Raw genomic sequence first — 12,187 nt, 5'->3', positions numbered from 1 at the left:
CTCTAAGGTGACATGAGTTACAGGTCATGATTTCTGATGCTGGCTCTGCCAGAGTGTCCTCTCCAGTCCAGGGGGTGGAAATAGCATCTGCTGGTGCCCAGGGAGCCACCTGCTAATATGACCCAGGGGTTATTGTGAATTGGGAAATCCTAGGGACCTGATTAAGAAGTCTTAGGTTTTCATTGTGTTTTCCCCAGAGATATGATTTGTAAGAAAGAAAAATTACCCACTCTGCATTTAAGAGGAGTTCACTAGAATAACAGTGTGTATTGGAAGTAACCCATTTTGCATACATTTTGGTTTGTTGCCAAATGGAGCACATCCTCAAGTGGAAAAGCAGTGACTTTTCCTGCATCCACAGCTCTTAAGAAACACTAGTCACTTATTTGTTTATTTGGTGTGTCTTCTCACAGCACAAACACATACATTCACATGCATTTGAACCTAAGTTCCATAAGGGCAGAGATTTTGTCTGTTTTGTTCAGTACTGTTTTTGTAGCAACTTAGAGTAAAACCACACATATACAGTAGGTATTATATAAATATTCATTTAATAAAAGTGAATGAATGAGAACCCCTTTCCTCATTTCCCTGGGGACCAAGACTGGATACCACTACAGAAGTACTGCCCCATGGGCAAAGGCTTATATAGTATCAGTGATTTTCCTCGTAGGCCTGAGTGTAGGACTGGACAAACACCAGTGAGGTAGTGAAGGTCATGGGTAAAGTCTTAGTGGCCATCTATAAGCCTTGTAGATCAATGTTACTGAACTCAGAGAAAATACAAGTTTCTGTCCTCCCTGAATGTCACACAGACGGCTTCCATGGCTCTTACAGAGGCCCCAGTGCCTCTTCTCAGAAGTCTGCAGCATAGACTCAGATCAGAAGGCAGTTTTGGATCAACACAGGAAGCTTCCAAATGCTCAAATCAAGGTCAGCTCATTAGGGAGATCATTAGGAACCATTCAAAATCATTTCTTTTTTGACACAGGTTTGAAATAATCAAAATGCCGACTTAGAAAGTAATAACGTGGGCACTGGCAGGAACAGAGTAGAGTAAGGAAGACTGGAGGCAGGTCTGCAACAGGAAGCTATTAAAACTGTCAGTCAGTTCAGTTCAGTTGCTCAGTCATGTCCGAATCTTTTCGACCCCATGAATCATCACACCAGGCCTCCCTGTCCATCACCAACTCCCAGAGTTTACTCAAACTCGTGTCCATTGAGTCGGTGATGACATCCAACCATCTCATCCTCTGTCATCCCCTTTTCCTCCGGCCTTCAATCTTTCCCAACATCAGGGTCTTTTCAAATGAGTCAGCTCTTCAGATCAAGTGGCCAAAATATTGGAGTTTCAGCTTCAACATCAGTCCTTCCAATGAACACCCAGGACTGATTGCCTTTAGGATGGACTGGTTGGATCTCCTTTGCAGTCCAAGGGACTCTCAAGAGTCTTCTACAACACCACAGTTCAAAAGCATCAATTCTTTGGTGCTCAGCTCTCTTTATAGTCCAACTCTCACATCCATACATGACTACTGGAAAAACCATAGCCTTTGACTATATTGACCTTTGTTGGCAAAGTAATGTCTTTGCTTTTCAATATGCTGTCTAGGTTGGTCATAACTTTCCTTCCAAGGAGTAAGCATCTTTTTATTTCATGGCTGTAGTCACCATCTGCAGTGACATTGGAGCCCAAGAAAATAAAATCTGTCAGTGTTTCCACTGTTTCTCCATATATTTGCCATGATGTGATGGGACCAGATGCCATGATCTTAGTTTTCTGAATGTTGAGTTTTAACCCAACTTTTTCACTCTCCTCTTTCACTTTCATCAAGAGGCTCTTTAGTTCTTCTTCACATTCTGCCATAAGGGTGGTGTCATCTGCGTATCTGAGGTTATTGATATTTCTCCCTGCAATCTTGATTCCAGCTTGTGCTTCATCCAGCCCAGGGTTTTTTGTGATGTACTCTGCATATACATTAAATAAGCACAGTGACAATATACAGCCTTGACGTACTCTTTTTCCTATTTGGAACCAGTCTGTTGTTCCATGTCCAGTTCTAACTGTTGTTTCCTGACCTGTATACAGATTTCTCAAAGGGCAGGTCAGGTGGTCTGGTATTCCCATCTCTTTCAGATGGACTAACATGTCCATGCAATTCTCTGGGCCAGAATACTGGAGTGGGTAGCCTTTCCCTTCTCCAGGGGATCTTCCCAACCCAGGGATAGAACTCAGGTCTCCCGCATTGCAGGCGGATTCTTTACCAGCTGAGCCACCAGGGGACATCCAAGTAAAAGTGTACAATTGGGCAAATGCCTAACTAAAGCTAAAGCACTTTGTTGGATGGCATCATCGACTCAATGGACATGAGTTTGAGCAAACTCTGGGAGATAGTTCAACACAGGGAAGCCTGGTGTGCTGCAGTCCATGGGGTGGTAAAGAGTCTGATATGACTTAGTGGCTGAACAACAAAGGCTAAAAGTAAGAAGAAAGGTCAGAACATGAGAAGGTTTGAGGATTGTTTCCATAGAGATTAAAGCCATGGGGTTAAGTAAACTAAATAAGAGAAAGTAAAGAGAAAAAGAACAGAGGGTAGAAGAATACTTGGGAAATTCCCCAAATTGTGAGTATTATACTTAGAATAATCTCTTAAACCCAATCTTCACTAAAATGAGTCCCAATCATTTTTCTCAGACCCTTCACAATTACTAGGGGACCAAAAATTCCTCAAGCCAAAGTTGAACTCTATCCCACAAGGTAGACATTCCTTGACCTCAGCAATGATAAAGAACTTGGGACTTTATTAAAATGTGTTTTCTATGGAAAGTTAAAAAATCTTTTTTAGGCAATACAATAGACAGAAATACTTCCTCTAATTTTATAGTATATCAAATCACATTGCAAGAAGAATTATATGCCAGGGTTCTACACTAGAGTTGAAAAATCATTCAAGCAAACATGGAATTAATATAGAGCAATTCTGAGCTTGTACTTACACAGCAAAATTCTCATTCCCTTTCTTTCTTCTCTCTCCATAACCATCAGGTTAGCCTAATTCAGGTGTAACTCTCAAATGGTCACCCTCTCACTGAGATATATTCCAAGGAAAGATTCATCAGGACTTCTCACAAAGATGATAGAAGACCAAAAAATAGTAGCCTAGATGTTTGGATAAACTGTAGTGTTACTACAAGCAGAAGAAAAATTCAGAAAATAGTGGAAATATTCATAAAAATTATACATTCAGTTTTATTCATTCTTGACTCCTTTTTAAGTATCTCAACCCCAATATGTTCTAACTTGTCAAAATCAGTGGTAATAAAAAATTTATACTATACCATAAAGATGCATAAAACATAAAGATGTATTTTAACTAAGTGGATTTTTAATTGGCAGGATTATGTGACACTAAGCTAACAAGCTACAATCACCCAGAAATATTAACTAATATGTTTTCAAAATTAAATGTATAACTGAGGTTATATTATAATTTTTAAGCAAAATAAAGCAAGTTATCAGATACTAATTTTATACAGATGACTGCTGCTAATTTTTTTTAAATATCACAGCTATGTCATTGATATTGATTCAGTCAAAATACTGACTGTTTCTACCATTGCCACAAGGCTTCTTCATGTTCCCTTCGACACCCACTTTTTCCCTCCTCAGTTGTTCAGTCGTGTCCGACTCTTTGCGACCCCATGGACTGCAGCACACCAGGCCTCCCTGTCCATCACCAACTCCCAAAGTTTACTCAAACTCATGCCCATTGAGTCAGTGATGCCATCCAACCATCACACCCATTTTTCCTTTCAAAGCCACACCCACTTTCTTTCTATCCTATTCTTCTCTAAACCTTTGGCAACCATGACCGACCAGGTTCTCCTTTTCTATAAATTTATCATTTCAAGATTTATGTTATATTATTTAATAGAAGCATACACAGTATAACATTGTATCTTCTATTTTTTGGCTGAGGTTTTCTTTTTTAAAAATTTGTTTCACGTGCTTGTAATTGCTCAGTGAAGAATTTCTACAATGGCTGCTTTGAAATCTTTGTCAAATAATTCTAACATCTCTGTCATGTAACATGTATTTCTTGTCCTTTTTGCACTGAATTTGAGATCTTCTTTATTCTTCATATAAAAAGTGATTTTTTTTTGAAACCTGGGCACTTTGCAAATTATATTATGAGACTTTAGATTTTATTTAAACCTTTTGTTTAGCTACTTTTCTTTGATATTGCTCTGCCTGGAGGAACAAGTCCTCTCACTGCTGAGTGAGGGTTGTTATTTTGCTTCCCCTCATGGTCTCATCTGACAGGCAAGGGTGTGTGGATTAGTCACTCAGTCATGTCCAACTTTTTGCAACCCCATGGACTGTAGCCTGCCAGGCTCCACTGTTCATGGGATTATCCATGCAAGAATGCTGGAGTGGGTTGTCATTCCCTTATTCAGGGTATCTTCCCTACCCAGGGGTTGAACCTGGGTCTCCTGAATTGCAGGCAAATGCTTTACCATCTGAGCCAACAGGCAATAGGGTGTCAGTCATTGCAAGCGGACAATGATAAGAGGCTTGATTCCCCTTAAGTCCTCCTCTGACATGACCTCATGGAGGACAAGGACTCTCTCATTACTGACGGGTATTGATGGAAGTTCAGGCTCCCTCAATGGCCTCCGCTCACACCACGTAGGGAGCTCTTGTCACCCAGCAAGAGTCAAAGCCCTGACTCTACATAGCATTCTCTGATTCTACCACCAGAGAAAGTATTGGGGCAATCATTATATCCTGTGAGGGAGGCAGTCTATGGATTTTTATTTGAACTTTGCTGTCATGGAGGGGGAGCTACAGGTTTTCCCTGGGGTTGGTCTATGGTATGGTGGTTATTGTACTAAAATTTTCTATCTCACTTGGCTGCCCTTTTCCTGTCCTTGGGCTAAAAAAAGTAGACTTGTTTTTCCAGCTTTATTGAAGCATGCACAAGTGCATGCTCAGTCACTCAGTCATGTCCAACTCTTTGCAACCCCGTGGCCTGTAGCCCACCAGGCTCCTCTGTCCATGGAATTCTCCAGGCAAGAATACTGGACTGGGTTGCCATTTCCTTCTCTGGGGTATCTTCCTGACCCAGGGGTTGAACCTACATCTCTTAGATCTCCTGCACTGACAGATGGATTCTTTACCACTGAGCCAACATTTTTTGTCATTGTTGTTGATTTTTTTTTTAACCAAGACTTCTCTCTTTAGGTTAGGAAGAGGGATGATTTCTAACCTAAAGAGGGAAGTCTTGGTTTAAAAAAAAAACCTTATGACAGGATAGGGGCTCTGAACAGCCCAATCCAATGTGGCTCTCTGGCTGATTAAGAAAAAAAATCTGTAAAGACACTGAAAACCCAAACTTTTATTCTATTATTTTTATATTAAGCCAGGACACAGAAGGACTGCAAACACTAAAAGAAGAGTTCTTAATACCAATAAGATTTTGTTCAAGGTGCATTTATTCTGTAAGGTGTTCTCTGACCCCTCTACTCTTCTGGATTCCCCTAAACCCACAGTACTCATGTTATCCCCAGCTTCAGTGAAATAGGTCCAGTAGTATGTGTACTGGAGCCAGAGACTTGGCATGAAATCGTGCCTCTGACTCTGAGTGATCATAAAAGAGTTCCTTAAACCTCAGTCATCCTTTCCTTATCTGCAAGATGAGCACAGCACTACCTGTCTTTAAGGGCAGATGAGAGAGGAGATACTGGCTGTAAATTTCCTAATAAGTGATTGGTGCTCAATATCATCTGTGTTATTACTGGTATTCTGGTTGCTATCACAATCTGTTTCTCTTTTTGTAAGTAACCCACAGGCAGAAATACAGATTAAGTGTCAGAATATAAGAAATTGCTAGGCATGCGATATTATGTCATTGATTGATTGAAGGATTGGTAGCTGTGGACCAGTTATGAATTTCTGTTCCATTTACCCTGCGGATGACTGGAAATGAGCCCTAAAAACTGGACTCAGGTAGCAGAGTTTGTCCCCCTGGGCTTCCCCAAAAGCAATATTCTGCAGTTCCTATTTTCTTAAGGCCACTGGTGGTCTACATTGTAACTACCACAGGCAACCCACTCATCACTGGATTCAGCTGGATGGACCAAGGCCTGCACACACAGGTGTCCTCCTTCCTGTGGAACCTGTCCTTCCTGGAGCTGCTGCTCATGTCTGTTGTGGTTCCCAAGATGCTTGTCATCCTCCCAGGGGACCGCTCCATCTCATTCGCCAGCTGCATCATCCAGTCCTACCTCTACTTCCTCCTAGGCACCACCGACTTCTTCCTCTCAGCTGTCATGTCTCTGGATCGTTTCCTGGCAATCTGTAGACCCATTCTGCTATGAGACCCTGATGAGTGGTCATGTCGGTTCCCAACTTGGCCTCCTGGCTAGCTGGGTTTCCCTGTGTCCTTTGCCACTCCGTCCTCATGGTCAGCCTACCACTCTGTGGCCCCAGTGGTATTGTCCACTTCTCTTGTCACCTTGGGCCCTTCCTGAGGCTCTCCTGTGGAGACATTTGCCTACTGGGGCTGCTGGCTTTCGTGCTATCCATGTCAGTGTTGCTGGGCTCGCTGGCACTGACCTCAGTTCCCTATACCTGCATTCTTTCCACCGTTCTCAGGAACAACTGCTGAGTGAAAGAAAGCGTTCTTCATTTGTGCTTCACACCTTACAGTGGTGATCATCTCTTACAGCAGCTCCATTTTTCTCGACATCCATCTGCCAGAGACTCAGTCCATGCTGTTCAACAAAGGGGCCTCGGTTCTGAACTATATCATCATGCCCCTCCTGAAACCATTCATCTTCAGCCTCTGCAATGAGAAGGTGAAGTGAGCCCTGAGAGATGCCCTCAGGTGGAACTGACCCATGGCTGCGAAACACCATGAGGGTCACGTGTAAAAGGAAATATTCCTACTAGAGTGGGCAAATAATTGAAGTTCAGGTCACAGAGGCAATACCTTGTACGTTTCTCAGATAATGAAATAGGTCTTCATAAACATGCAATGTGGAGATCAGCCTTTGCTTTCCTCCCTTGAATCTTCACACAAAGAAAACTGATCCATTTGGTCAAGTTTCAAACTTCTGGTGATGACATGTTTCTTTTGAGGTGCTTAAACATGTAGCCTCCATTCACAGAGACTGCTCCTCTTTTTCTGCACACGTGTGTGCTTAAGCACACCTATTACTGCTTCAAGATGGTAGGTCATAAAGCCAAACAGAAATGCTAAAATATGGAGATTCAGATTTGCAGCTTAGAGGGGAGTAAGATACCTTCTGAGGCCTTGCATCTAGACTGGATATGACAAATAAGATTACCCAGGATCCCCGTATCAGAAAATCAAATTCTGGCTGTCATAACAAATGTTTATTAGCTGTTTGATTCTCTTGTGTTATACTCTTTATGTGACTAGCAGCTCCTGAAACAATCTCACATAGGAAAAATGCTGAGACCAAAAAACTATTTATTGTTGTTGTTCAGTCACTCAATTATGTCTGACTCTTTCTGATCCCATGGACCACAGCACACAAGGCTTCCCTGTCCTTCACCATATCCCAGAGCTTGCTCAAATTCATGTCCATCGAGTCAGTGATGCCATCCAACCATCTCACCCTCTGTCATCCCCTTTTCCTCCTGCCTTCAATCTTTCCCAGCATCAGGGTCTTTTCCAGTGAGTCAGCTCTTCGTATCAGGTGGCCAACGGACTGGAGCTTCAGCTTCAGCATCAGTACTTCCAGTGAATATTCAGGGTTGATTTCCTTTGGATTGACTGGTTTGATCTCCTTGCTGTCCAGGGGACTCTCAAGAAATATTTAGCTATTTCTAATTCCCAAGTCAAATTCTACCTAATAGACTCCAAATATGGGGATAACCATGTATTTAAGAAATATTATTAAATAATATGTTTTAGGCACTAAACTAGGTAGGGATAGGACTAGGGTGAGCCAAGGGAGATGTCTAGGGCACACATTTTTAAAGACACACTTGCCCACATGACTGGGCAAGGCTAGGGTCAGGCTGTGCACAAAGCTGAGACTAAACGACTCCTCACTGCTGCACCAGAACCACCTCTGCTGCTGCTCCCTGATCTAGGCTCTGCACGAAGCCTTGGGGGATACTGTAGAAAACAAGGAAGACATAGCTTCACTGTGGTAGAATTTATAGTATCATCGGGGTGGTTGACAAAAAAAAATCTTAAATGCATAAGTCAATATGTAGTTGTAAGTTGTGAAGAATGCTTTTGAGAAAAGGGCTGAGTTTTGTAAGAGAGTAATAAAGACAAATAATTTGGATTAAAGATCAAAGAACACCACATCTCTGAGGAAGTGATCTTTAAACTGAGGCCTGAGATCGAGAAGGGGTTAACCAGGAAAAATTAATAGAGGAGCATTCAGAGAAAGTGAGCAGTATTTGCAAAGAAAGAAGTGGCTGAGAGAAACAAATATTGTAAAGGAGTGGAACTGGGGAGGTGGGTTGAGGTCAGTGCAGACAAGATCTTATCAATAAAATTTATAGGCATCTTTCTTTCTTTTTAAAAGACATGTAAAACCTTTGAAGAGTTTTAAACAAGGGACTGCTCACATCATATTTTAAAAGATCAATCTGCATTGTGGGAGCCATTGATTAGAGGGAGGCAAACGTGGATTTTCAAGAATTAACTAGGTAACCACAACAGATGGGCTAGGTAATACTTTAGACTTGACAATGGCGGTTGAGAGAAATGAACAGTACACATGTAATTTAGAAGAGAGTTGATAAATACTCTTCCTGCCCACAGATCTTGCAGTCTATAGTAGAACCAGGGTAGTAAAAGGAAACCACAGCAGTTCTAAGCATTACAATGTGAAAGGCAAGGATTCTATGGGAAAAAGAAGAGAAGGGCACTTAACACAGAGGGAAAGGGACAGTGAACACTTCCTGAGGTGTTATCTCACCTTAGATCACAGAGAAGTACGCCAGGTTAAGAGGGGTGTTGGGTGGTCCCTATAACACTTCTGCAGGTACACAGTCCCAGAGGTGCTCCAAGCATATTCAGGAAAATGAAAGATACACAACATGATAGACTTGGGGCAAAGAGAAGGAAGGCCTGAGAATGGAAAGATAAGTAGGAGCCAATCAATGAAGCTCTGTTCTTACTATTTTTAGGAAGTGCAATTTGAGGTGGTGGGGGCAGGGGGTGGGAGTATAGAACCAGAAAGAAGATCAGTGTTCCTATTGTTCCAACTTACTTGCTCAGTGCACTTGAACAAATGATTTTCTCATTTTCCTTATTTTCCTCATGTGTAAAATAAAAGAACTGAATCAGATGGTTTTTACTATTTGGAGGAATTATGCATCTGTTTGAGAATCTCTTTTTAAATCTATATACCCTCTTCACTCCAAATAATTTATACAGACATAAAACCTAGTATATAATTTCAAATTGTTTATGGAGCACTTAAGCCTATCTCTAGAACCATAGATTAGATAATTTTTAATATCCTTTCAGCTCTAGCAATCTATGACTCTGTATGACTCTGAAAGAACCTCAATTACATCTGAGGTCTATTCAAACACACCTTTACTAACACATTATGATTGCAAGCATCATTGTTAGCATCATATTTTGGTAAGAACATTGATAGATAAAAATACATGATAGACAAATAGAAAGAAATAGATAAGAGACAAATTTATGTCATGTCTGACACTATGTATAAATATGTGTAAGTAGACATTGTGGGAAGACTCCTGCATATTACAGGAAAGACCAGAAATATTCTCCTTGTCTCAGGCAACTCATCTGAAAAACCAGCAGGCACTCTGGACATGGCAGGCTCTTAAGTTGAATATGCTGAATGGCATAGACATTTAGTCTGTTTCGAGAACAACTCACTGTTCTAAGTTCCAAATACTATCACAACCCTTTGGGCAACTTCAGCCATAACAATCTATTATGGGAACAAGGGTTATTGAGGATTTTTGTAGGAACAGTAAGAGGAGGGTGTCAACATGCTGCTTATTGCTTTCCCAATTGTGCTATACTAATTATTTCAGCTAATGCTAGAAAATACATCCCCCAACACTCCCCTCCTAGAAGAAAGAAATGATAGACATACCACATCTGTCAAGTATCTTCAAAACACTGTTTTTTGTTTGTTTGTTTGTTTTTTAATTTTATTTTATTTTTAAACTTTACATAATTGTATTAATTTTGCCAAATATCAAAATGAATCCGCCACAGGTATACATGTGTTCCCCATCCTGAACCCTCCTCCCTCCTCCCTCCCCATTCCATCCCTCTGGGTCATCCCAGTGCACCAGCCCCAAGCATCCAGTATCGTGCATCGAACCTGGACTGGCAACTCGTTTCATACATTATTAAAATATCTTTAGTTTTCTCAGCCTCCTAAATTTAAGTGCAAGTCATTGTGTGCTAAATCGCTTCAGTCATGTTCGACTCTTTGCATCCCTACGGACTGTAGCCCACCAGTCTCCTCTGGCCAGGCAAGAATATGAGAGTGGGGTGCCATGCCCTCCTACAGGGGATCTGCCCAACCCAGGGATCAAACCCAGGTCATTTATGTCTCCTGTATTTGCAGGCGGGTTCCTTACCACTGGCACTACCTGGGAAGCCAATGCAAGTAAATTCTACCTGAACTCTTAGCATATGCCAATAGACATGCTAACACTGAGTAAGTCATTTGCTTCCCATATTATCTCTGTACTCTTCCAGAACTTCTGCCATTCTACTCACAAAAAGAAGAACCCATCAGTAGTGCAAAGGGAAAATAGTCTATGAACAATAAGCTGAAGCATTTAGATTCCCTCCTTAATCATGGTTTCATTAATCTTTCTAATCCAAAGGTTTCCCAACAAGACTCATAGATAGATACACAGAGAAAACACAGAAACAAAGAAGACACCTATTAGTTTTGATTCTTTTGATCTTTTATCAAGATAATAGTCATGAAACTTGAGTTTGGCAGAGTGAAAAGGATTTTCTGTTTTTATTTAATGTCTCTTTGACACACTGGGATCTAGGCCTGATTACTTACCAGAATATAGAGTTTCACCTATGAAGGTCCTGGTCAGAAAGAGAAAGAGCAAAATATTGAAAGGAAACAAAAGAATACATAGGTAGAGGAGGCAGAGGGTCAGAGGGGTGTCTCCATATTCCTTCACTGCATTGCCTCTGAGAACAGACTAAGGGGAATGCCAAGAGCAGAAGCCCTCTTCCTGCTCACGTTTAGGGCATTGAATGAGCTGGTCCCACAGGCTGTCCACAAACCAAGCTGGTATGTGGTCACATTAAAGTCATCTGAGAGAACCAGGGTAGTAAAGCAAAGGATGGGCTGGCAATATAGCTTTTCAAGCACCCTCAATTTCCTTCTGATAATGGATGGACCCCAAGATCCCATATTCTGCCGAGGAGGGATTCAGTTGGGGTCTGAGCTGACAGCAAGTGAATGTGTCCGGGGTTCACAGTGGCCAGGGGTCACATGATTAAGCTCTGTGGGGTGAAAAACTTGGCCTAGGAATGGGTGGAAAAAGAGCAACAGACTCAATGGGATCTATGACCCAAACCAGGGATTAGGTGAGACTAAGCTCCAATGGGAGCATCACCCAGCCTGACGGAACAGAGAAACCAAATGTCAGCCTGTTAGTCACAGACTTCAGCATCAGGGTCAGCAGAACATTCAGACGTGGAGTTATTCCGGTGTCCAGTCACAAGCCCAGAAAGCAGTCCAGGTTCAGCCACTCTGTAGCAGAGGACACAGAAAGCAGTCCAGGTTCAGCCACTCTGTAGCAGAGGACAACGTGTGCATGCGAGGCCTGTCTCGCTTCATCACCATGGGATCAAGTAAACTACACTCCTCCTTTGTGCACTTTGATGTCACTTTACAAAATGAAAGGGCTTCCCCGGCGGCTAAGTGGTAAAGAATCCACCTGCCAATGCAAGAGACACGGGTAGGATCCCTGGTCTGGGAAGCTCCCACAGTGGTGGAGTAAATAAACCCATGCACCACAGCTACTGAGCCCATGCTCTAGAGCCTGAGCACAGCAACTATTAAAGCCTGCATGCCCTGCAGCCTGTGCTCCGCAATAAGAGAAGCCACGCCATGAGAAGCCTGCGCACTGCAACTAGAGAATAGCCCATGCAGCAGTGAA

General features: G+C 42.0%; 1 pseudogene; it reads left to right on the top strand.

Moving 5' to 3' along the window:
- Nucleotides 1-5,986: 5,986 nt before the first annotated feature.
- On the top strand, nucleotides 5,987-6,900 carry LOC102405835 (annotated as a pseudogene).
- The last annotated feature ends 5,287 nt before the right edge of the window (nucleotides 6,901-12,187 follow it).

This window comes from Bubalus bubalis, chromosome 5 (genome assembly GCF_019923935.1).
Source record: "Bubalus bubalis isolate 160015118507 breed Murrah chromosome 5, NDDB_SH_1, whole genome shotgun sequence".
Lineage (NCBI taxonomy): Eukaryota > Metazoa > Chordata > Mammalia > Artiodactyla > Bovidae > Bubalus > Bubalus bubalis.
The sequence above is the reverse complement of the archived record's forward strand: the minus strand, read 5'-3'. Positions and strand labels throughout refer to the sequence as shown.